Source organism: Chamaea fasciata, unplaced genomic scaffold (genome assembly GCF_029207755.1).
Source record: "Chamaea fasciata isolate MVZ Bird 193981 ecotype frontalis unplaced genomic scaffold, bChaFas1.0.hap1 SCAF_1, whole genome shotgun sequence".
Taxonomy (NCBI): domain Eukaryota; kingdom Metazoa; phylum Chordata; class Aves; order Passeriformes; family Sylviidae; genus Chamaea; species Chamaea fasciata.
Window position 1 is genome coordinate 81,701,533 of NW_027094086.1, and position 27,111 is coordinate 81,728,643.

At 41.3% G+C, this 27,111-nt stretch overlaps 1 protein-coding gene and 1 long non-coding RNA gene across 2 annotated transcripts in view; both read left to right on the forward strand.

Annotated features, from left to right (window-relative positions):
- Positions 1-1,976: 1,976 nt before the first annotated feature.
- LOC136302714 (uncharacterized) lies at positions 1,977-4,484 on the forward strand. Its single transcript, XR_010724120.1, has 3 exons — positions 1,977-2,072; positions 2,247-2,387; positions 3,397-4,484. It is a non-coding gene; the product is annotated as an uncharacterized lncRNA (long non-coding RNA).
- Positions 4,485-13,533: 9,049 nt separating this feature from the next.
- LOC136291460 (cadherin-6) overlaps positions 13,534-27,111 on the forward strand; it is a 104,798-nt gene continuing 91,220 nt past the window's right edge. Inside the window, exon 1 of the mRNA XM_066186565.1 lies at positions 13,534-13,728. The gene's annotated coding sequence lies outside the window, so the exon portion shown is untranslated. The remainder of the gene's footprint in view (positions 13,729-27,111) is intronic.

The following is a 27,111-nucleotide window of genomic DNA, read 5'->3' on the forward strand; positions in this document are numbered from 1 at the left end:
TAATGAAAAAATAGGAAAAACAATTCTTTTGTTGAAAGGATAATGAACAAGACTGGTACAAAGTTGATTAAAGTAAGTAGAAATCACTGCTTTCAAATCTGAGATTTTGGCTAATTCAGTGGGACACTGAACACCCATTTTACAATCGTTTTAGCCCCAAGCAGGAGACATGAGAGAGAAAATCCCCAGCAGGGGGTAATGTTATGTGACCTTATTGGGATGTTCTCACAGAAATGATAACAGAAAGTTTTGATCATGACAGGACACCCTGGTAATATACTAGTTCGCTAGGATTTGGTAAAAATTTTATGTGTGTGGCTTTTTCTGTTACAGAAGTGCCAATATTTTATGGAGTTGTCATTGCAATACTAGTGGGAGAATCATATATTTACCTGATCCCTATAATATAAGAACCATTCACAAAATAAAAAGAAGGGAAAACCTGCCTGGAATCCTGCCATTAATTTTAAAGGAACAAATAAGAGTTTACCACCAAAATGCCACTGAAAGTACATGCAGTTTGGCATCCGAGTCTTAATGTTGTCTAAATCTGACTAGGCTAAATGTGTACATGCAGTTACATGCTCTTTTAATTGAAGAGAAACTGGAAGAGTCATAGATGAGCCTGAATCACAAATTAAATACCACAGAGCTAATTTACTCCATCTACAGCTTTTGTTTTAGTGTAAACAAACATCTTTTAGCCTGCTCTATTTTAAGATGAAGATTGTACAGTGTGAAGTGGCTGTTCCTAAGATACTCATACCTCTGGGAGCAGTGCTGCAAACTATACACCATATTCTTCAACTCTGACACAGAGGGATTGCCAGAGAGCTCAGAGTGGTTGGGTCAGTGCAGTTACCCACTCTGCCTCTCACTTCACACTGCAGCCTTACCCTTCCTGATGAAACACAGCAACCGTTTATCTGACTGCTGGGTAAACCAGTTCACTCAAATGCTTGGGGTTAAAAGGAACCCTGAGAAGTTACAGCAAAATAACTTCAGTGACCTAGCTCACTGGTTCAGCTCTCATTGAGCTGTGTCAGCAGAGCTGGAGGAGTTGGGATGGGGAACTGCAATGCAGTTTTCAGCATTTCCCAAGCAACCATCTCAAACGTAGCACGTAATTACACCCTCCTCAGCCTCTGCAGCCCTAGGAGCTGGATGCCTCTTACCAAAAATCCCCCAAATAACAAGGTTGTGCTTTGGCAATATAGTACATTTGGCTTCGGAGCTCATCATAGACCGTGGATGTAATGTATCAATTCACCCTGCCAGTGGCGACAGGTGAATTTTTACCAGTTGGCTGTATCAGCAGTTGTCTGTTGCCCTATAGCCAGCATGCAGCCACTGTACCAGCACATCATCATTCATTACTGTAAATCTGTGCTCTGTTCAACAACCAAAGAAAAAGCAACTGTGTGCCGGTTCTTGATCCAGACCAGATGTCTGTTTTGCAGCAACCTAGCCCACAGATCCACTGCTTGGGAGTGCAGAATTACAGGCTGGGCAAGGCTAGTGTGAAGGCAGCCTCACTCCCACCCTGTGCCTCATGCCTGGCTTGCCCCAGCTCTGTGCCAGACAAGGAAGCCCAGCAGTTTTGACTTGATATCACATCAGCTCGGCCACAGGAGCTCTAAGTACTGCTATGGCAATAGATACATTGTCGTGCAAGCTTGGGAAATTATTTAATCCAGCTCTAACAGCATTTTCCTCTAAAAATATGCCCTCTGTGTAAGAGAATGAAAGCAGTGATGGATTTCTTTCTACCTGGCAGCTGACACAGTTGGCAAACGCCAACTGGAAAGGCCTTCTTGAGGAGGGAGAGCTGATGTGTCATTCCAAAAGCTGCACTGGAAGGGGAACTTCTCCATAAAAGGCAATGCCACCGCTCAGAGACTATGCAGGGAGATGTTGCAATGTGTCTAGGGCAGCTTCTGCGACAATCCATTCCCATTTCCAAACCAGACCTGGTAAAAAGCACAGCTTGAATTCAGATGACTGGTTCAGAAGTAACAGGACAAACCCTCTACAAAGCCCTTTGGTCATCTTGTGACACAAGCTAAACTTTGGTAAGATTACTTTGCACTTTCAGAAGCAGTATTCATCTCCTTAACAGATATGGAGCCTTTGGATGTGCCACTTTTCATTTCAAGATTTTGGATCCCTGAATAAAGCTTACCTGACTTTTCACTATAATATCTCTGATTTTTTTTTTCCATTGACTGTGCTCCTACTCCTTGTAGATTTCAGAGAGCCAGGTTCTCTCTTGAAAACAGCCCAAGAAAAGAAATGGAAGCATCTTGTAAATCCCAAACCAAGCCAGCATAAGCTAGTGAGTGCAGAAGATGGAAAGATCTGTAATATTCTGGAGATGAAATGCAAGGGTAAGAAAGGATTGTCTGTGTGTTCTTGCCTCCTTATGTGCATTAGAGATTCATTGCAGCCTTTAATTGCTGGTGCGGGTGGATAAAATGGAAGGGTTGACGAACAGAGCCAAGGAAAAAATAATGGAAACCCGGCCAGTGATAGGAGCTGATTACTGTTGGCAGACTGTATAGGTTTCAAATTCATGCTGTGACTTAAGAAATAAGTCCTGGCTGGGATGTATTTTTCTGGAATATCCCTAAGGAATATCTATCAGTGATTCATCTAAGCAGCCACTGGATATCATTGCCACTCTACCAAAAATGAGGATAAAATAACAATCTGGAAGAAATGAAAGAAACAAGTGCCCCAGATTTTCTCTCCAGCGGTAGTAAAGAGATCACAAAGGTGGGTAAAGAAAGGAGGGGGGAATGAGGAAAGGGCTGAACTTATCATCTGCATGTCCTCAGTTTGCCTTTAAGCTGTGCACATCTAGTTTACTCTTGTCAGAAGCTACCACCACCGTACTTTGTAGCTCTCAAAGAAAGAGATAATTGCCTTTTTTTCCAGTCACATGCTTACTGATACAGAACTTTATTTCTTTTTCCCCAGCTCTACACAGTAGGACCTCCATCATTCAAAATAGCATAAGCTTTGCTAGAGATGTTAATGCACCATCCAGAGCAAATACAATGCACAGGCTTTGACAGGTTCACATTTTGAAGTCCCTTTTGAACTCACAGTTTCTCTCTTTTTTGTCAGATGAACAGTGGCCAATTATAAATTATAGCTCTTTCCTAGGGCCCCATTCCAACAGCTCCTATGAGTTGTGTTCCTCCTGGGTGTGTGTTACATTAGTCTGGTTTTATGTCTCCAGATAGTTGTTGGACATTTTCCCTGCCATGGCGGCTAGCTAATACATAACTAATCATATGGGAGAAAATAGAAGGGAAAATTAATTCTAGTAAGAAAGAGCCTTATAAACTTTTTTTTTCTTTTTTTCTTTTTTTTTTTTTTTTTTTTTTTCAGGACATGCCAAGAAACCTATTTTTATCCATAGCATCAGATACTCAGCTGGACCTCGAACAACAGTTCACTAATTTATGTCAGATGCCCCATAGGGTATATTTGATTTGCAAGTTTGAGTAGAAGACTGGTACTGAAATCAGTGTTCTTATATATAAATATATAACTGATCCAAAGAAAATGTAAATATCTACCACAAACCAAATTCACCCTAGATTTTCTGAACCTTGCAGGAATTAACTGCAAGAATTACACTTTGGAGCTTTTAAAACAAGAGATAATTGCCTCTTTTTTCTGTCATGGGTTTACTAATGCCGAACTTTAGATTTTCCCAATCCTCCACAGTGGGACTTCCATAAGTCAAAGTAATGTAAACTGTGTGAGAGATGCTAATGTTAAGCACTACAAAAAAATTCAAACAGGCTATACAGTATTTCAAATGTGAAACAAAGCCTGTGGGTTCAGGAAACATTTCCTCACCCAATTCAAGGAGAACACATAAACAGGATTTTTTAACTCTTCCTAGTCTGCAGTGGAGTTTTACTGTAGCGTTAATCCCCATAGTACCTTGAGCCCTGATTCAACACAGATGTAAGGTGACACATCTTGTTACTTTCACACTCCAGACTTGGGTGGACTACTCTGGTGCCCAAAGTTTAGACTGCTTCCATTAACTTGCAGAGCTACAACCTAAGTCAGTAAACTAGGATTTCCAACAAGAATCCCAATGCAGCTAGTGTCTTCCCTTGCATTATTATGGGCCCTTGCTAGTATACTGATTTTCATCCAACTATGAGACAGTCTTTTCCTACAAGACTCCACCTGCATCACTCTAATTCCTGCTAAAATGTTTCCTACCCTAACAGAAGGCCAGCTGAATAAAGGCTTAGAAGGAGGATCTAGTAGAGGATGTTTAGCTTATTCCTTTTCAGTATAGTACCTATTAATGGGATCTAGGTGTATCCCACAGCATTGCAGTTCCTGAAATAGCGACAGGAAAAGGAGACAGTGAAATGCAGAAGCCAGCGTGTTAATTCTCATGTGAATTACTATCACAGTTTGCTACTAATTGAGAAAGTAAATAAAAAAGGTCCTGACAGTATGTTCTTTCCTAGTGGGGACTATTCTCATTAAATGCAAAATAAAAGGCTGCTGAGACCCTTTCTGACTGGAAATCCTTAACAGAGGCAAGAATACTTCATTCCAGGAAAATTGGCCCAAAATTATATTAATACCAGGCTGACTAGCCAGCTGCATTATGCAGTTTCAATATTTCCTTTGCATTTCATAGCAACCATTAGTGAGCTGCCTCATCCTTAGGGACTTTACTCCTAATGTCACACATAGGGTAGTTGTGCAACTCCATTTGAAGGGAGTCATAAAAAAATTCTGCAAAGAGTTTGGCTCCTGGTTTCTATAAATTCCTTGAAAGTGTCTGGGCTTGAGGATGCAGAATACAGGATGACTGGGCAACCACGTAAGTAACATGTAAGTAACCCTGGAGGATTAGGATGAGGGGTTACAAATCACCAGCATGGAAGCAGATGAGGTGGAACCTTTTTAAATTTTGCAGCCTTCTAAGAAAAGTGTATGTATTTACAGACACTGCCTGGGCATTTGCACATTTTCAGCTGCAATCGCACCTTAATTTGAAATTCAGACATCTACTTAAATTCAAAATATCCCTGCCTTCTTACAATGCAGACTGAGATTAGTGTCAGTCTCCTACAGTAACAAGTGTTACAGTCACAAGAGATAGGGACAAAAAAGTTATGAAAATGTCCTGGTCACTGGATTTCATAAACTGGAATCCCAAAGTTCACCTGGTGGCATCAAAGAAAAGCATAAGGAGCTGCAATTTCCACTCCTCATATAAAGGCTTTTGTGACAAAGCAGATTAGAGAAATTCCAAAAAGAAGGAGGAAGGGGAGAAAAAAGACTTATTGTAGGGAAGAATAAAATACCCCATGTGAAATGTCATAAAAAATATTTGCTAGGCCCCTGCCTTCAGCCAAACATCAGGAACAGCAAATTATGTTCTTAGATAAAGCAAGCAGCATACAAAGAGACCACAAAGATGTGATGCAAAGGGTGTTTGTTTCTTCTGGGAGTGACAGTATCAGTTGTCAAGTAGAAAGGCAGCAGCAGATTCACTGATTAGCTCAAGTAAATGCTAATACAAAACTCTAGGTCACTTCAAATTCTGTATATAGCTAGAGAACGATCTTACACTAGTGTCCTGGGGATTTTTCATCATTTTTATTACTATGCTGCTACACAGCTTCTCCTGAAAAGGGAATGCATCTCTTCATGTGTAATATGACACCATATTTTTTCCAGTGACACAGTCATTGAAGAAATTTCCCCCATCCACCACTCTCCCGCACATACACAGAGGTGCAGTAGTTCACGATCCGCTCAGATTTACCGCTGCAACAGGTGACTCAAATGGTCCAAATTACAAAACTAACTTTGTCAAGACTCATTTGTAACCACATTGATTTCTGTGACCAGGTTACAGCACATCCCACTGATGGTTTTGATGACAAAACTGGAGAGAGGTGAGCCTGGCCAGAGGCAGGAATGATAAGCCCACAGGTAGAGAAAATTACTTAAACTGCTTTGTCAAGAAAAATGCAGCGTGCATTTGAAGCTTTAGTGTAAGGAATATTTGTGGGTGGGTGGGTGTGGGTGTGTTGCAGTATTCAGTACTGGTGTAACCCCACAGATCACTGCAACCATGCAAAAAAACAAAATTGTGACTGTATGAATCAAAAAGTGGAGGAGATGGGGAAAAGCAAAGCACCACTTTTTAGAAAACTACTCAAAAATGATCTACTATTCATTGTGTAAACGACCTAGCCTAACAGACAGAAAAGTGTATGTGTCAATATTGTTATCAGGAAAGATGAAGATCTGGACTAAGTCCTAATCCTGAGAAGGAGGAAGTGATCAGCCTGGGGGAAAAGCGTGACCTGCGGTTCTCAGCAATACTAATCTCAGAAATGAGAAAGATACACCTTGATTGAAACCTTTGGTAGGGACTAGCCATGACAGGCACTCTGAATAAGAGGATAAAATACTGATTTGAGCTACAGAAGAGTAGGAGCCAGGTTTGAATTTTATCCCCAGATCTAAACTGACCCACTGCATGGACCTTAATTCACTTCATCTCTTCATTTTCCTTTTTAGCATTTGCCTTTCATCTCTATTTAGATGACAAATCCTTTGGGCCAAGAAATCCGCAAATAGATGTGTGTTTGTGTGCACTACCAAAAAATACAGTGTGATTTTGATGTATTAATTATTTTCATGACTTTTTTAGTGCTTTTTCTTCCATTGTACTAAGCACTGTGCAAGCTGAGGTAGAAAAGACAGTTATTTCTCCAGAGGTTATTAAAATACAAAGTATGTTCATGTCAGACTCACAAGCAAGTTATTACTGCACAGTGAGTAGCCTACATCAGCTGAGGCATGGTACCTGCTCATAGAGGCACTCTTAGCCAGGAACAAATGGAAGAAAATTCTTTTTAGCCCAGTCCACAGTGAAAAGGGATTGACAAAATCAAATTACATGGTGTTCTCTACCATCTGAGAGTACAGACAGTCACTGTGGCTCAGGCAGTGAGAAGGAATTGGTTAAACCATGGTAAATTACATAGAAACTCTGAGCCCTTAGAGAAGAGAGAATCGATGGATACAAACAGACAGGGGACTGGTAAGAACTTCAGTTTCACATAAATAAATAATACGTTTCATGGCCAAAGTTGGGCTTTGTGACAATAAATGTGATCATGTAGAAGACTTCTGCAGGTTACACAATAAATTAAAGGATATTTTTTACAGAAAATTAGGTATTACTTCAAAAATGTTTATATGTATCTTGTAAAATATTCCCAAAGCATCCAAAACCTTGACTGATATGGAAAAATGCATTACTTTCTAACTTTGCTACAATAACATTGCATATCGAAAAGGGTACTATCTCCAGATTCTGACTAGTGCCCATGACTAGCACCTGCTACAACAGCCGCATCAGATTATCACTGATAACCTCTTGTATCAGTTCCAGGGAAGCTACCAAGATTTTGACTGCAGCTGGATGACGTATAGTGAAATTTGGTGATGAACTGATTCTATCGTTTACTGATTATTCAGCTAGAAGGATAGAATCTGATTTTTCATTTGCTGCCATCCCATGCATGCAGATGTGTGCTGGCTCCTCATTTATCCTAACGATGTAAGCTTTCATTTTTAAAGACCACACTGGTGGAGGTTCAGTTGATATCCATGGTGTTTTGCACAGAAGAAGTCTCTGCCCCTTCAGGCCTTTTCTATGGCAAGCTGAAGTGCTGGCTGCTTGTAGGAATGCTGATTATTGCAATTATAACTTCATGTACCTGTTGAGGCAATGAAACTCCCCAGGCATTAGCTGCTATTTACCCATCTTATTTGTTACACTGACATTTTTATGTTCCTGCCAGGAATGATCAATCTGACATATTGGGAATGCAAAAGGTGAAGGATGCTGTTATATTATTTCCAACAGCAGTTTCTCGGTTGCTTGCCATGAGTGAGGGGTGAACCCTGAAATACAAAGGTTTGGTTCAGCAGAACCTATTTAAAGTGTGTGTGAAACTTACCTGCCACCCTTCAGCTTGTTACTTTCACAACACAATTCTGTAATTACTGACTCCACAAGCAACATAACAACAGATGTTCTTGTGATATTTTAATACCATTGGAATTAGGAGAGCTAAGAAATTCAGAGGTATATGACAGTTTTGAAAATATCTGTTTCAGTATGAGTTTAATCCAAAATGAAATTGTTTTTGCCATCCCTAGGCAAAAAAAGGCATGGACTAAACCCTGAAGGAAAAACTGGTGAGGGACCATGATGGTCAGGTTTATTCAACTCAGAAGTAAAGCCATTCCTTAAAGAAAATCTGTGTTTCTTTGAAAGAGTTTACATGTACCCAGAGATGCAGAAGAATAGCTAACATGGCAGTTGATTGGAAAATTGAATTTCCAGAATAGTTTTGAAAATAAATCTTCATCTTCAACCTAGACAAGAAGACTGAAGTTCCAGTTTGCTCAGACGAACTGCACTGGTAATGAGCAAATACAGTTACTTCAAGGACAAACCAAAAATGTTATTACTATTTTCTAATTACCATCGTTCCCATTGACTTTCACTGAAATGGGGCAAGACAATCAAGAAACCATGAAACTGCAAGAATTTGCAGTATCAGGTTCCCTACTTGGGAAGGGGCTGAGAGGTTCACACAGCAAGCTAAGAAAAACCAGACAGATTTCATAATGTTTCTACAAAATCAGCAAGCTCTGATTCACATTTTGCTTCTTTGTTCTTTTGTGTCTCACAGTGGGAATCTTTTTCACCCTAAAATATCTATGGAATACACAGAAATGGAGTAGTTCCTCATGTGGCTTATGAAGGAACCAATCAAACCATCTGCTCCTGTTCTTCATCACTTCTAGAAGGCCCTAAACCATGTAACAAACTAAAATTAGAACAAGGCATTCAGATTCATTGGAATAATGTCCTTCTACAATTTTGGGGGCCTCACTAAAAGAAGGACATTGACAAAGAACAAAACTATTTAGAGACTGAGAAAAAATATGGGGCATTGCAGGGCTGCATGCAATCACTGAGATCCATGGGGCAAACCATTACTCTTCCAGTGGCCAAGCAGACCAGGAGGAATTGACAGAAGATAGGAAAGTGATTTGTGCTACCTTGTTTCTTAGGTATTTGCAAGACTAGGAAGACACCAGGGCTGTTTCAGCACTATGAGAAGCACATCTTGATCGAAGAATGGTAAAATGTGACATTATCTCAGCCCTTAAAATTGCCTGGCTAATCCTTGATCACTGCAAATAGGTCTACAGGACTGGGCTTAAAGACTTGAAAGATGTGGCATTCAAGCTTGAGAAAGCGAGGCTCCCTACCCCTGGGGAAAAAAGAAAAGCAGAAAAGAGTGAAGAGAAATTCTCTTTGACTGAGGTTTGCCCTTCATAAATTCAGAGTAAGTTCCCTCTTTATTTTTGGAAGAGGCTGGGCAAACTCTGAAGTGTGAAGTTACAAAGTGAGACATTCAGATTGTTTTGCAGATACTGCAGCTTGTAGTGAACCAAAAGTGGCTGTTTAGTCTTTAAATCCCACATAGGCATCTTCTATTGCTTGGAAATAGTATTTCACCTAAACAGCTTAGAGAATATCCTAGCTCACACTGTATTTCGTTTTTGTGCTGGTGACGGAGATTCACGGACATTGTGGTCACAGCTGGAAGGGTCTGGGCATTCCACAGAGACTGCAGAGGCAGAAGTTGCCCCTTGGAATCTTCATTCTGGCTAATCCTTGTCAGTCCATGGGCAGGAATGCTTGCTTTAGAGAAGAGCCACAGACAAGTGAGGCATTGAGACAGGATGTTTTACCTTGAGTACTCATTCTGACTTCCAAATACGAGATTGGTTCAAGAGCTGCAAGCAATGTTTGTCTCCTTTCCGGTTTTGGAGTCTTAGATTCATGAACATTCAGTTCTTTGAACCTTCTTATATTCTTCACCACATGGCAGGGAAGTGGTTTTCAGCCAATCTCGATCAATTTTCACAATCCTAGCTGAGCCTTTCACTCAGCTAATGTAGGTATGCAGGACTCTTCATTGGCTAATGATGTGATCTAATCAGCTAATTCTATTATCATTATAGCTATCAATAGAAGAGGGCTGAGGAAGAAAAGCACCACCCTGACAGTATCTCTCAAAAAGAAAGAAGTTTTCTTCACACAGATATGGACTTCAAATCATGAACCACAAACTCATATAATTGACTGGAAGATAAATAAGTTATGCACATGTTATGGAGAACATAAGTTCCTGCACTAACTTTTCCTTTTAAAGAAAAATACAGAAGTCCTTTTTGGATATTATTAATTCCACTCTGGCTGAGAAAATAAAAATTAAAATAAAATGAATAAAATAAAATAAAATAAAATAAAATAAAATAAAATAAAATAAAATAAAATAAAATAAAATAAAATGTATAAAATAAAATAAAATAAAATAAAATAAAATAAAATAAAATAAAATAAAATAATAAAAGCAGTCTTATTAAAGCTAATCGGAATAGGACACATCTAGGAATGAATAATGCCCAAGGAGACCTCAGGGTTAGAGTGGGCAGTGAATCGACAGTGCAATATGGCAGGGAACAAGAAAGCCTGCAAATGTGGTCTGTCATAAAGAGAGATAGACTGTGTCCAGAAAGCTCCCATGGGAATGCTCTGCAAATATTCACTGAGTTCCTGACCTGTCATTGCTGAAAAAAAAAGAAAATATTGAGGGAACTAGGGGAAGTTCAAAGAAGAGCAACCAGGGTTTCTACAGGCCAGAAAAACTCAGCTGTGGAAAGACTAAAATGGCCAAATAATGGCAGTGGTACCTTAGTGCATTTTCAGCATGATTTGCTTGAGTTCACAAATATATGCAAAGCAGAAGGCAGCTTCTTTGCCCTGTTTTGCCTTTTGTAGTATCATACAGAGTCTTTAAAGGAAGAATTTTGCCAACACAGTGGCTGTGGGAAATAGCTTGAAGGCTTTCTTAGGGAGCATGTCATCCAAAAAAAATCAGATTTGTTACCTGGTGTGCAACAAGCCAATAATTACACACTCAAGAGAGACATTGATTATTTCACAGTTGCACAAGCCTGGGTGCTTGGTGGTATTCCACAAATCAAGCACTTCGGCTATCGAATTTTTATAATTTATACATTTCAGCAAACAAAGGAACTAGTGTTCATTGGCTGTGATGAGCAGTGGTTTAGCCTCAGTGGCTTATGCAAGAGGCTTCAACCTGAGACCATGGGAGGAGGGATACTGAAAGGATGGAAGTTAGTATGCTAATAGGATCATTCCATAACAGGCCATGTTTCTGGTTCCGGTTCTCAATTGGTCTGGGACCTGTCACATATAAAGCCATGTTCCTGTTCCATGTTAAGGATTAGACCTCTGCCCTCAGATCCCCCTATATATTGTTAATTTCACCACGCCCCACGGTCTTTAGATGTTGCCCCTCAGATCGTGTGGTTTCTGTATTTGTCATTTTACCATCATTAAAGTGCTCTATTTTTTGGGCAACTCCACTGCTCCCACCCCTCTATTTTTGCCATGCTCGCCCAGCCAGACCAGACTCAGGGTCACAGTGAGTTGGACTGTGACAACTGGAGACAAGTTACATAGTTCTCTATTAGTTAGTATCCTATCTTCTATTGGTTAATGATTCTCTTGCTTCTCATGCTAATTAATCTTTATGCTCAATCTTTTTCTTGAGTTGTTGAGTTTCTTGGGTCGATGGTCCGTGAGTCGGCAGTCATGATCTCTCCCTGCCAGAACTACCTTTTACCCCATTGGAGTTGATTTCAGCACAATTGCTGAGTTAGTTTCTTCCTTACCTTGGGAGTTCTGCCAGTTGTCCTTGTGGCCCGCAAATTCTGCATTCTTTGCGTCTGCTATCAATGGAACATCCTTCTTCCCAAGCTCCAGTAACCTCCCCCTAGGTCCGAGATCACTGTAGCATGTCAGGCCCTAACCTTTAACAAGGCAATTCTACCAACAAGTAATTTGTTTTTCTAACACCTGTACATCACTTAGACCATGCTTGTTAGCTCTGTTTCATGGATTAAATCTCCCTTCTTGTTGACTAGTCTTGAGAGTACACAAAGATCAAGCATTAAAGAACATCCTTCCTTATGAAAACTTTACATATTCCACATTTTACAACAATCCCAGCACCAGTTTGAGCTATGCTGTGGTCACGATGCTGCAGCACTGTAGAAATTACAGCACAAGCAGCAAGATTGCTACCTGAATTCCTAGTGCTCAGCGTATTTAAATTATACTAAAAGCCTTGAAATAGTCCATAAACAGGACACAAAGATGGCTTAGAGCCAGCACAGACCCCTCCTTAAGACATACAGCATGCAGAAATTATGAAAGGTGGGTAGGAACAAGGGAAGAAAAAAGGAAGAGAAAAAGAAAGAAAAACAAGGTGACTTTAGATTTGCTAGTAGAGAAAAAAATCATAAAGGTCAAACCTAAGACTGTGGAGATGTGAGAGGCAAATGGCAGAAATCTTCACTTCTTGCAACATTTGCCATGAATCTTAAGGGGAAACCGTGCAGCTGAATTGGAGTGGACTCTTGTCAGATAAATAATAAACTGTCTGGCAATTTCCATCTTGTAATTTAATTTATAGATTAAGAAAAGGTAAAGCCTTATTTCAAGCTGTTTTAAGGCAGTTGGGGGGGGGGGGAGAGGTCGTACAAAATGCATGTGTGCAGAGGAGCTCCATGAGTTCCACAGCAAAAGCTGAGATTTCAGTGCATTCTGCATTAGGATTAGTCATAACCTCCTGAGTGGGGAGCCCTCTGGGAAGAGAGGGACCAAGCAAAGGCAGGCACCTGGAAAATCCCCCTCCGCTGCTTTCCATTCACATAGAAACCGCCACATGCGACCACGAAGTGTCATCTCCATTAATAATTCACCGAAATATCTTGATTCATCAAGTCCATGAACTTCCTGGGAAGTGTGGGAAAAGACCAGCGGGGCATCTCAGATGTCGAGAGAAGGACTTAAGACCAGCTCGGAGGATAAGGAGCCGCTTAGCACAAACACACAGTTCACAACAGAGGAGCGTGCCTCTGCCTCCTCTTTATCCCCCCTCCCCCGATTTTATTCCGCTTTAGCTATCGCTACCAAACGATTGGGAAGAAGCTGGCTGCTCTCCACCTCAAGCACGGAGCTGCTCTCGGGGGGAAAGGGGGGCTCCCTGGCACAACCCTCCCCCTCTGCCCTCCCACCGCATTCAGTTGCAAATCCCTGCCCGCCCGGAGGAATCGGCTCCGCGCCCGCTCCGCGCCCCCCTAGCCCCAGTGCGGCAGCTCCGGCGGCCCCAGCAGCCGCAGCGCCGGCGCCAGGGGTGCGGGTGCGCGTATGTGCGGGTGCGTGTGCGCGCCTGCCAGGGAGCCAAGCCGAGAGGGAGGAGTTTGGCCTTTTTTTTTTTTTTCCCTCCCTCCCCCTCCTCTTTTTTTTTTTTTTTTTTTTTTTTTTTTATTAATCAGGAGCAGTGAATGGAAACCAATCAGATAGAGAGCCCCCTCGGCTCGGGCTGCCTGCATGCCGGAGTTAAAAAGTGCTGCTGGCCGAGCGGGAGCCCTAGTGCGAGGCGGGGAGGCTGAGCGGCGGGAGAAGGGGCTGGGGAGCTGCGCTGCCGCGCCGCCGACCCGGGCGAGGCTCGGCCGCGTCGTCCCTGCGTGCCGGTAAGGAGATGCGGCTCTGCACCTCTGGAGGGGGAAGTTGTAGCTCTCGCCAGCCAGCCGCCTTCTACTTTCTTTCTTTTTCCTTTTCCCCCCTTTTCTTATTCTTTCTGCCGTGCTTATTTGGAATGCTAATTAAAGGGGGGGGGGCGGACGGACGGAGGAGGGGGATAGCACTTATTTTGCGAAGTTGGCAGCGGTCTTGCGCCGGGGTGAACCCCCGGGGCTCCTACCCGACGCTCAGGGGCGTGTGGAGACCACGTTTGCTGGCGTTGTAAGTCAGGCGAAAGGATGCGGCGTTTTCCTGGGGATTGTCATCGCCAGTAAGACGCTTCGGGCGAGGAGAGGTGATGAGAGCGGGAGAAGGGTCGTGTGTGCTTCGAAGAGAATAACAGTAATAATTAGTAATAACAACAGCAAAAGGATGAATAACTAGGAAATAATAATTTTTAAAGTCTGTCGCGGTTTCTTGGTACTGCCGAGTTGCTGTGAAATGGATACAGGGCAAAATCCTTTTGGATCATGAGCGAAATCCGAGGCAAAGTGAAGAACTGAATGTAGAGCACAGTTGAAATGAGGCGCTCTCTCAGTGAAAAGAAGGGGGCAGAGCGAGCAGATCTGGGGACGTTACAGGAATTGACAAATGTGAAGTCTTTTATTTGATAAAAGAACGAGTTGGGGAGTGCTGAAGGAGGTGGAAGTAAGAGGGTAGGCGTATAGGCATTTTTACAGGAAAGAAGTTGGGTAATTGCAGAAAGCAAGCACTGAATTTGGTGGTGTAGTAAATGTTTCTAAGGAGCTGGTAGCATACTTTCTGTGTCAGCTGGGTTGAACTATTTATGTATTCATATGTATGTAACACCTACTTACATGCACAGGCAAGGAAAACAGTTTGCATACTACATCTGTGTATTCTTATGCAAAAGGTTGAGTCAAGAGATAAGCAATAGCATTAGAGGTCAGTGGCTGTGGAAAGGAGTCCTGTCATTGCTGCAATAAAATCCATATTTTACAGAGAGTTAAATGCAGTACTTTTTAAGTGCAAGTGGATGGTCACCTGGTAACTCCTGATGACATTCAAGGTTCGAGAAGTTTAACGACCGAAATTACTCCCAGCAGGATGGCACAGCTACTATTTTTATACAGATTGAGAAGATAGGGCACCTTTTTCCTTTTACCTGTGTGTACTGAGGGATTTTAAAGTTCTGTTAGTAGTGCATGAAAGACTGAGTAGCACAAATTACTTACAGAGTGTAGGGTCAGTCCTTTCTCCAAATTTACTGTTCTTCTAGCACAGCTGGAATAGAGAGTACAGTTCTTGTCTATTCAAGCATCTCTGAGGCTGGAATGTACATCCTACATGTGTATCTCACGGGCTACATGCATGAACATTTGTGCAAGGAGAACATTACAATCAAGAACAAGGTTATTTCCATTCCCTTTTGTCACAGGACCGTGTGTAGTAGCATTCTGGAAATGACATCATTCCAAGGGACTAAAATTGCTTGATCGTGCAGAACTCTTTAGTTTTAATCAAAATAGACATAGCTCTCCAGTCAAGATAAAGGCTTATCTCCTGTATTTGCTGGGCTGAAATCTCTATTATGCAGACAGTTCTTTGCAAAAGTACTTGCATGTTACTTAAAACATTCCATAAAATTGATTAACATCTGTTTCTGAGCAATATAATGCTATGGGTAATGGTGCATCCCTATTCTTTTTTTTTTTTTTTTCTAATTCCAGTTTAAAGGCAATAAGTTTGCATGTCACAGGAGAGTCGGGTAGGGCTCGGAGGCTTGTGATCAAGATTAAGTAGATTCCTTTATTATGGATATATAGAGTTTTAAAGGCCTGGCAGCAATGACACAATTGGATAGCTCCTTTAAAGAGCCCAAACATGCTAATAAAGACTGCAAGGCTGAATCTCTTTTTCCTCTCTACTCAGATGTTATCTGACACAGCACCAGTAAATATATAATCTCATATGCTTCTGGCTTTCAGTTGCACTATAATCTTTCTGGACATATTTCTAGTGGTTTGCAGTTGACTTTTGTGCTGGGGGAGGGAAGAAGAAAACAGCCAGTCTTTTCAGAATAACGTAATCAGAGCAGCAATACTTTTTTTTTTTTTTTTTTTTTTTTTTTTTTCCCAGGGAAAATGGCATTGATTCAGTCCTGTTGTAGCTCTCTGCAATTATCCTTTGCAGCCATTTAAGTAACTGGGGTCCCTGTAGGGACTTATTAGTCCCTCTAGGTATTTCAGTTTTCACACCAGTTCGCAGCTCTTGCGTATCTCCATGCCAGCACTCTAAAGATTACACTTATAGACATGGTCATCATTTTCTAACCAAGTTGTTCGACTAAAAATGTGCATCTTAACTTCTTACTCTTCTCTCCCTCCTTCCCTCCCTTCCTTTTTCCCTTGCACAGCTCTTCCATGCAAACAGTAACCTGCCGCTCAAGGCAGCCTTCCGTTTCATAAAGTTTGCATTTTGCCATCTGCTGTTTCAATAATATTTAGTTGAGAGACTTCCTTCAAAGCAAAACATACACATGTTAAAAAATGTGGGTTTTTTTCCCTTGCTTTCTGCAGAAGATCTCAAAACTAACGTGAACTTGATAGAAGTTATGAATGTGCCTGTACTCTCACCAGCTGAGATCCTTCCCTAAATGGGTAACCCTCTTCTCAGGGGCTCACTGAGTTCCTCTGGGCAGGAGCCTCCCTCCAGACCACTGTCCCTCAAGTGTGCTACATCATTTTTGCTCTGACTGAAGAAGTTTTCGGCACTCTGATATGCTGCTTATTAATAGAATCCCGCAGTATTTTTGGGTTTAGAAGGAACCACTGTTGGGTTTTCTGGTGGGTGCCTGTGTGGTAGTCAAGCAACATTTATCTGTTGTTAAATGAAATGATAGTCTGTCTCATGCTTAACTGAGCTTTTCAGTGTGTCCCCTGCCCCTTGTTGACTACTTTTGAATTATGTTACCCTTCTAGTGCAATCTTGCAGCATTATGGCTCAAGATGTGCAGGATATTACTTATGGATCTCCTTGGAAATGGTGGCTAATTACTAAAATGAAAGGTAGCTGAAATCTATAAAAAAGAGTGGGTAGAATGTATTTGAAGCAGCAGGCCCCACTGTGATGGTGCCTCATCTTACATAATGGTTACAATTCCTCTAGTGGCTCTGCTGCAATTATGCCAGAATGAAGTAGAATTGGTTTTCAGTATCTTTTGATTATCATAAGCGTGTGGGAAAGGCTTTGCCTTGGAAGCTGGGTGTTAGGGAGGCTTCTTCATTAACCCCTTGAAGACCTAGTTATCTGCAGTAGCTGTTCCTGTGTCTTCAAAGGCTTTGCATCATTTGGGGTTTACTTTTTTTTTTTCTTTTACTTTTTTCTATATAATTTCTTGGGTTCTTAACTCTTAGAAACAGGGCTGATAAAAATAAGTTGTGGTTATCCTGACTGCCATGGTGGGGCCAAATTCAGGACCTTTTCAATGCAAATCTTTAAAGTGAGTCCCCCATCCAGTGCACAAAGTGAAGAGTTCTGTGGCACACAGAGCAAATCTCTTCTGCTGACTGTATGCAGGATTCAGTTTGCAGCATAAACACCATTCACAAGTTTAAATGTGTTCTGGTTGAGATAAGAATCCAGTAGCAGCTGGTTTGCTCATGCTGCATGCTTAGTCATGGCAGACCTTTCCAAGGGGTCTGAAAAAAACTATGCTATGTGAGGAGAAAGGTATGGCATTTTGCCCCGTTTCATTTGGGATGGGGAGAGACGAGATGTAGCATGAACATTTAGTATTAAATACATCTTTTAGTTGTCTTTATTGCTTAACAAAAGGTACAGGGCAGATTATTAGTCCTTGTTTTAAAAACACCCTTGAAGAATGCATAATTAATACAAAACATCAGCAGAAAAAGTCATCCTCTCTGGGTTGTGCTGAGTGATGCTGCAGTGGAATTAGGTGGGGAAAGTGCTGGATAAAAGCATTTTTAAAGTTGGAGTGTGAGTACTTCGTTTCCAGTTGGGCTTTCTATGCTGTAAATCTCAGCCTCAGAGTCACTTTTTGGTTCTTCCTCAATGACTGTCTGATATGTGTTGGGAGTCTATCCAGGCTCAGGTTCCTAAGGGCACTGCTGTGTGTCCTAATCCTGATCACCCATCAACTACTTTCCCACCCCATTTCATGAAGGCTTATCCCTCTTTGTACCTGTGACCATCTCCTTATTCCAGGTGGGTCTGGTTGCCACCGTTGTCTTCTACTTTATTCATTTTCATGGTTGTGCATTTGGCACTGAAAGGCCCAAACAAAACTTGTAATTATTTGAGTTTATGCTTTTGTTTGTTTGTTAGGAAGAGCATTCCCAGAAGAAAATAGGATAACTGAATTTCAGGAGTGTTTATAGTGTGAATTAATGTTACTGGTTGGTACATCCAGTCTCATGGAGCTTCCTGCTCCTTGAGTATTTTTCTCTCTCGAAACAAACCAGAAAGGATAGTTTCCTCTACAGCTGCAAACCTCTGAGCAGCAGTGAGGATCATTGCTGATGGGGAAGGGTGAGGGGAGCCTGTGAGCCCTGTCAGGGTGGAAAACGGTCAACTGGAATGGAGTCCTTCCTGAGTTAGGATGTTGGACCTCTAAAAAGAATCTTTAAGCAAAGAAGTGATTGCTTAACTGTGATGGTGCCAGAGCATTTGACAGCACCATGCTGAAACATCCAAGATAGAGTGATACTGCATAATCTTTCTTCGCACCCAGCCACAAGACACCCTCGCCATACCCTCCTCTGCACCAGGCACATAGACAAAAAGTGCATATACATTTCTATCTGGTCTCATTCAAGAACACTGCCAGCCTTGCTATGTTTTAAGTAACCTGTTCAATAATGGCTTTTTTCTGGCATTGTGGGCAAAGATTTTATGGGTTAATTAGCCTCTCTTGTCAGGATATGCACATATATTTATATATAGTCAGAAAATGCTTAGTTCTAGCCAGAATGTGACCATTAGATTTCATTTGCAACATAAATACCCATCGTAACCCCTCAGCTCTTCCCTAGTGACACACCGCAGTGCACAGAAGAGAGCACTTTATGAATGAGATCCATCCTGTACTATCTGGGTACCATAATTCCTCTCAGCTAAACTAATTTCATTGTCATGCTGTAATGTTTACAGCTGCCTCTGAGATAATAGGTAGTGTATCTTTCCAGCATTCCCACTTCTGCATCCAATCGCTGTGCCAGACCAGGAGGACCTAGGAGAAGGGTCAGCAGGAATTGAAAATTAGCACAGAAATTAAACACTAGTCAAGTTTCCCCAGGTACTGCAGGTGCGTGCCTGTCTGGTGGAAAGCAGAGCTACCTGTTCCCTCATTACAATTGGCAGCTAATAGCTTCTATAAGCACAAAGGCTGTTTAATCAACACGATCATTAGCATGTAGCTCTGCTTTGTTGTGAGGGAAACACCAAACTCAAAGAGAATACTTCCCTCTGATGGTAATTCCACTTAGCACTGAAGGTCATGGTGGTCCAGACTTGCATGAGAGGCCGTGGAGCAGTGGGAGAACCACTTGTGCCTGTGGAGCCCAGCTGGGGTGCTGACATTGCGGCACTGGGGTCAGCCTTCGTACTGACAGCCTCACTCCAGGGAAAACCCTCTCTCTTAAAAAGATGTCCTCCACCCTCATCCTCTTAGATCCAATACCATAACAAGAATAATTAAAAGCATGATTGCTTTTAGTTTTGCCCTGAGGACTCAGGTGAAATCTGTTTCCTCGCTGAATTGATTCACTTTGAGTGCCTGGTGGTTTGTAACTTTAGGGTGTCATTAGTCTGGCAATCATTTGAGAAAAGTATCTTCATGGACAAGAAGAAAATTATACAGCTTACAGTAGTCTGCAAACCCCCCTCCTCCCCCTCCTACCCCCATAACCCACAGTTACCCTGTGGATGTTTGGGGGTCTCACTTCAAGTAAGGGACAAAGGTAGCTCATTAACATGAGGCCTTTACTCCAAAGCTGTTCAGATATTCCACAATTCCACATCTTCACCACATGGCCCCACTGTGAAGCTGGCCTGTATAACTGGCAGTGTTTTACAGCAGGGAAAGCGAATCACCATGGAGGTGAGTGACTTGCCCAAGGTCACAGGAGAAGATCATAACACAGCAGGGATGCTGAACAAGGTCTTATAGCAAGTAAAGCTTGCAGTCAACCTGCCTGCCTCTCTCCTGCTTTCTTTAGTTGTTGTAGCTGATCAAAGAATGGATGGGGGGAAAAAGTCAGATTTAGGTCTCTTTTTTTTCATCCAAAAGAAAGCCAATTATTTTTCTCAAGGACTCCTTGCATCTGCTTTGACACTCTCTCCCCAAAGGATTTTCTGGGTGTTTTTTCTTGTTTGTTCAGCCATGTTTTCTGTGGAGGGGAAGGGGAAAGCTGGTTAGCTCCAGAGCTGTCTGAGACAGGACTGAGTATCTTATTCCCAGGAGAAAGTAATCTGAGCTGTCCCCAGGCAAGGTGGCAATGACCTTACTCTCTGCATTGGCCGAGCTGGACTGGCCATAGAGTTTCTTTACCATTCCCTGCCTCATACATTCCCACCTACTTATGCCTGTGGGAGAGAGGGGGATAAAAAAAATCTCATAAAAGGCTGCCTATTCTGCATGCTGCTCCCTGTGGTTTGGGGCAGCCAGAGGTCATACCGCACTATCTCTTGTTCATGTCCATGCCTGCGTGAATTCATTTCAAAGCACCCCTGCACTGTAAACATCTAAGGAGTAGTATTCCTAGCACATAGATATGAAGGTGAGTCAAAGGGAAGTTACTTGAATAAGGACATGGTGTACACCAGTACCCCTGACACGGGTATTGATCTCAGTGTAAATAAAATAGAGGGAGAAGTAGAAAAAGACTCATAAAAAAAGACACATTAAATTTACAAGTTATGTGGCCAGTTTAGATTGAAGCAGTACCAGGTCCTGAGCTCTTGTGCCACCTACTATGACCTAATGCTTTTGGAGCTGGCCTGACAAACTGATCAAGCTCTACAAGAATTCAAGAGAACCTATTTCCTCACTTTCATAGTGTGAAGAGTGCCCTGGCAGATCACAGAACAGAAATATATAAAGGTAGAATCTCTTTAAGGGAGCAAATTTCTTTTGTGAAATTGTTGCTCTATTTAGCTGTCAGGGCTGAAAGGGAAAAAGATGCAGAAGCAACTCTTAAGTCCACCAGCCACATCCCTTTAAGCAATTCATGCTGTGCCAACCAGTTTTATAAAACCCTGTATTTCATCTAAACTCCATTTAAGTCTAAATAATATGAATGCTCTGCTATGGTATTTCCCTTCTCACTGCTGATAATTACCAAGTTATTTCTGCCATAAATAAAGCATGTTCTTCTCTCTGACTTATCATACCTGGTCCCAGAGCAGTTTGCTTTTAAAAGTAGCAATAAACTGCACTGAAGTCAACAAGGCTGTTTGAATACTTAAGTGTCGTTCTGGATCAAGATGTCAGGATTTGTAATTAAGTGTTTACAACTTTGCAGTTATTTTCATGGTGACCACAACATGACAGCCAAATGTTTGTACAATTTGTATCCTTAAAGAATAGACTACGCAAAATGGGGATGGAAAGAAAACCTGTGTAAGGAATAACCATCATTTTCCATTGATGCCCCTTCAACTGTAGAGCCCTGGATCATCTGTACAGCATGGAGAAGAAATGCTGTCTGCTGTCTGTCAGCTCCTATCAGCAGTTGCAGAGGGGATAGAAAGGACTGGACTGAGATTTTCACTTCCTGGCTGTTTCTGCTGGCATGTAATGGGAACATCCTTCCTTTGTGCAAGTGTCACTGTGCGTTGCGTCTCTAAAACCAATTCTTAGCTCAGATTCTTCCTCCTGGTGCCTGTGTCTTCAGGTCATCTGCACTTACGAGGAAGCAGAGCATAAGCATCTGAAGAAAAAGCTGGCCCAGTGTATCATATTTATTAATATTTACAGCCATCAGCACAATTCTGCAGACAATCTAATCTCAAGCAGCTTTGAAATTCAGTGCTTTTCAGAGCGGTGTTTCTCATCAGAAACAGAAGTGTGCACTCTGATTTATAGGAAGGATTTCTGTTCCTTTTGGGAAAAGAAAACACAAAAAAACAACACAAAAACCGGCTCCCACTTTTCTCAGCACATAATTTATATTGCTGTTAAATGAAATGTATTACCATATTGTAACATATAAGGGTCTCTATTGCAGAATTTCTGAAGCAGTTCCTTATTAATCCACTGTAATTCATTTGTAAGATATCTCAAAGCTACTTGATATTGGAGTTACTTTAAAGTATGACAGAGTTTTCCTTAGCAGCCGGTTGTAATTTCAACCAGGCTGGTAAATGTGAGGTCAGAGTCTGGTTGCTGCAAATCTAGAAGCATAAAATAGGCTGCACATCCTTCTTCTCTGTTGCAATAACATCCTGAGTCCTGGATGAGCAAAAGTAAATACTGTAATTATTCCGGAAAAGCAGGTTTATTCTTCTTGGAATGGTCACTAAATATTGTGTGTTTTGTGTTTATTACAAAAGTATTAATATTTGTCAATCTGGAATTAAAACCAGCCTTCATGTGATGCAGACACCTCAGGCTCAGATTTAGTTTCAAGCCCTGACCCGCGTGAGTGTCTGTTACATCTCGGAGGCTGTGGGTCTCTATGGACAGAGCTGCTGGAGCTGTGGTGGTGACTGGGGCATGGAAGTGTTAGCAACATGCATCCTGACATGGACAGGCAGGCATCCCAGCACTAGGAGCAACCAGAAAACAGAGACTAGCACATATGAGCAACTGCAACTTCAGTAAGTGTTTGACTGGGGCCAGCTTGGTGCAATCCAAAACACCGGAGGTCTTGGATTAGAGTCCCAGAGTTAGTGTGCTTTGCTGCTGATGATAGAAAGTACCAGGTTATGGCAGTGGCAGCAGTTTCCTTTCACTATAGGAAACAAAAAGAACAAAACTCACGCAGTCAGGTCATCAGGGCAAAAAGAGGGGCATTTATTTTTTGACCTTGATTTATATAGATTTTGGACAATGACCACAGATTGGACAAACGAGGTTGACACTTCTTTAATCACACTGGTCAAACTAGAAATCTATTAATTGTCCCTCTTCAAGAGAGGAACAATAAGCAAGAAGAACAGTTTACAATAACATTACTTTTGTTTACATAAAAATCTGTAAAAAAAAATTTCTACTACAAAAATGCGAACATTAGAAGGCTGAAAAAGATCAGGGTGACAGTTTCCAGCTCTGGGAATGGTGGGGTCAGCATAAGCAGGAGATTCTCAAGCAGGTGGTGTTCAAGTCCCATTCTTCACTTCCTTCAAAGGTGACATGATGGAGTGTTTGATACTTTTTGATATACACTACTGATGGTAATGCAGGACTCATGCTTATCACAGCTTTATTTGCAGGATGTGTTGCATAAAGGTTAATGAGGACATGCTTTCAGACACCACCCAACTTTCTGTATTCTCCTTCCCTTACAAATTTCTCTTCTTCCATGGGAATGTTTCATCCTCATCTGTTGTTTTATGAGATAATAATTCTTTGCTCAGCTCTGTGCATATTAAATCATAGAACGCTTTAGGTTAGAAAAGACCGCTAAGATCACCAAGTCCAAGAGTTAACCCAGCACTGTCAAGTCCATCACTAAACCATGTCTCCAAGTGCCATGTTGCCTCAGGAAGTACAAGGCGCACCAGGGAGCCAAAAGCTCAGAAGACTTGGAAGTAGGTGTTTGTCCTTACACAGTGGGCACAAACTGTGTCCCCATATCACAAGGCTGGATGAGCTCACTCTTGCAGTTGCTGTTTTACCATCGACTCCAAGCTGCCCAAAACAAAGCAAAGAGACCAAGCAGAATTCATCAGCAAACTGGGATAGGATGTATTATCACAGAGTATTCTGTCTTGGAACAGATCCATAAGGATCCTCAAATCCAGCTCTTCAGTGAATGGCCCATACAGGCATTGAACCCGCGGCCTTGGCATTATTAACACCATGCTCTAACCAAATAATTGAACTGAGCCATTAGAAATAAGTTGCTAATGTAAGCAAGATTAACTTGTTGTGCTGCCTGAAATGAGATGTTAGAGATGATAGGGAAGAGAGAAAACTTTTCATTTAGATGGAAACAGGACTGATTAATTAAGCAGTAACAAACAGGGAACCTTGCCTTGAATTGATACGAGGCTTGCAGTGCTAATTTAACACAAAATACAGCTCCCAATTTGTTATTAAATTAAAATGGCTTTTAAAATTGTTTACTCTTTTTACTTTCCTGCTTCTGTGTGGCAAAATGATTATTCTGGCTAGTTAGAGAAACCAATCAGAGCAGCAGAAAGTGTAGGTTGAAACAGGAAAGACTGTACTGTTGTGTAATTAAGAAATATACACTAATATCCATGACATCATGAATAAGCACTTCAAAGTAGTAAGTATGCTCTGTATTGCATATTAAATGAAACAATTAGTATGCTAACAAGCTGCTCTGGACATACACTAAAAAGACATCACATTTCAGGGAATGACTGTTTCTTATTTTTTACTCTAAAGATCTGCTCACCTGACTGACAAACAGTATTAAGAAATTAAAAAAGGAAGAAAAATTCTTCCTTTTCATCCTTTCCCCTTTTCTTGCAAATTTCAAAGCAGTTTTAATTTCGGAGACTTTATGGTTACCCCATACAAAAGAACTTTTTCTAACCAAATCAAATTATGTGGTGGAAGTGTGAGATATTGTGTGCGATAGACAAATCCTATGGAACAAAAGGGAAAACAACCTTGTAGCGACATTTCTTTTTTTAGTCTCAAACAAAATACACTCTTGACAGGAATGATTCCTTGTAATTTATTGTAGGATATCTCAACAGTAGCAATTTGTCGTGTAGTTATGTAATTTGATGGGTTCATTTCTTAAATGAATTATGGATTATGGATTACCTCTGTATATCAACAACAGAGCTGTATCTTCTATGTAAATATTCCCTCAACTTTTCCTTCCTCTTCCAATCCATTTTCCATCATACAGAGATGACTTTTTTCCATCTAATCTTTCAACTAATAAGGTGTTTAATAATTTAGCAACCTAAAAAATGAGCATATTTCAAAGGAGTTAGTATCAATGGTAGTGTAAGAGCCTCAGGCTACAAAAAAGTGGATGAGGTTACCAAAGTTTTAGAGTCAGGATCCCAACTGTCTTTCTGCTTCAGGCAGCTGTTTTATTAAAGTTGGTATTAAACAACACTGCCTAAGGTCTGATTAACAATTTATGACTTCCTAAGAAGGATGAACAGAAGCCTATCATTTTTATATTTAAATCTTGATTTGCATCTAAGAGAAAACATACCCAGGTTTATATTTTCATTATTTAATATTTTTGCTATTATTATTGCTGCCTCTGAAATGTTGCTTACGTGAATATTGCTGGTACAAATTTGTTGTGCTGATGTGTTGGACCTGATCCCCTCACATGTGTCAGAGGGACAACTTGCATCCTGTGATGGGCTTGATCATGCAAAGTGATGGCTTTTGTCTCATGCTGGGCTCAGTTGTTCCTCACTGTGCCTGAAGTCCATTGGGACAGAGGGTCATCTGCAGCTGGCAGTCAGGCTGACACCTGCAAAACCAGGAGCTGAATGTTGTCCAGCTAACATTACTTGGGGGAGTAAAATTCAGATGTACAGGACCAAGGTTCACCTGACACACCTTCCCAGTGGGGAATTTTCCAGTTTGACATTTACTTTGTACAACCAGTAGCAACTCCGTTCCAGTGTCTCAGTTTTTTATATGCCTCCCAGTCCTGCTTATGAAGTTGCTTCTGGGCCACCTCTGCTAGGAGAGGAGCAGAGGGTGATTCTGCTACTATGTTGTGGGATGCAACAGAGCAGGAGCTGCTGCTCTTTGCTCTTACAGAGGCAGCCCAGAAAGAAGCTACCAGGTGGGAAAGGGGTGAGGAGTAGATACCTAAATCTGCTGGCCAAACTTTGCTCACTCTCCTGTACAAGGAATCAGGCCAAAGACATGCAGCTAAGTGGAACAGAGTGGAATTAATTCTACTTCTGGCTAAGATATTTTTGATTTTTGTTTGTTTTAATGTTCAAATAGAAAATAACAATGGCCAGTTCTCTCTTTTCAAACTGTCCTAATTCACCCATTGACTGTCTTTTCCAAGTTCAGCTGCTTTAGAAAATTGTGTAGCTTTTTTTTTTTTTCCTTCCCCTTCTGTATTTCCATTTCTGATACCCTCCAGTGAATTTAACACTCATTTCACTAAGGGCTGGATGTGGTGGTCATAGCATGTGGAAAAAGATTGTCAGCTAGGGGCTATGAGCTCCACTGGCTCACAGCAAGGGAGATGTTATTTTGGTTTTCCTGAGCTTCTCTAGCCAGTAAGACACTAAAAGATTCTGCAGAAATGCTGATATTTAAGAATCTTCATTACTTTATTTGAACTCTCAGCATGTTCATGGTTTTCCTTATAATCAATAGAGTGTTTTTTTGTCGTGGTCTTAAGGGCTTTTAAGTTCTAAAATACTGGAGCCATAATCTGAAAACGGCTGGTTCTTCACAGCAAAAACAAGCATTACCACATTCACAGAAAGACTTCTCATTTTTCTGGCTTTTCAGGATGTGCTAAACTGAATTTAAGTTTTAGGGCTGCATTCATATTTCAATAATCTGCTGTTAGAAAGACTCCAAGAACTGCAGTCAGAATATTTTCTTGTGTCGTTTGCTTTCAGCCTGTGCTTGTGGGTCATTATTGACAGAGGGATTTAAACAAATGCTCAAAAGATTGTGCTGAATCAGGGAGCTGTGAGGAATCACAGGAGTACCTATGAGGAATAAGCTCCTTAGATGCTGGATTAACAACACCCAAGGTTTCTAGTTTATTCTTCAGTTCTGATAAAAATTTTATCCAGTCATATTCTCAGTCAAAAGAGGAAAAATGAACATTATTCCATTGACTTCCAAGGAGCTGTAATGATAAATATGAGCTGCAAATCCAGACCAAGGAAGCAGAAGAAAATGCATGAATAAATTATCAACAGTGGACATGCCCAGGAACTTAGAGCAGTCAGCTCTACCCACTTTCTCTTTTCTCTCTCTCTCCTATTAGAAAATCCTCAGCCATGTAGCCAGAAAGCAGGAGCAATATCATGGGACTTCTTTGGCCAGAGACACAGAAATCAACAGTGCAAGTGGATAGTTCATACTTAATCTGTGTATTGAATTAGTTATCAAAATTATTCTACAGCAACACATATTTATTTATATGACATTAATGTCCACAAGTCTTAATTGTGGGAAGCAGTGCTCTAACCTA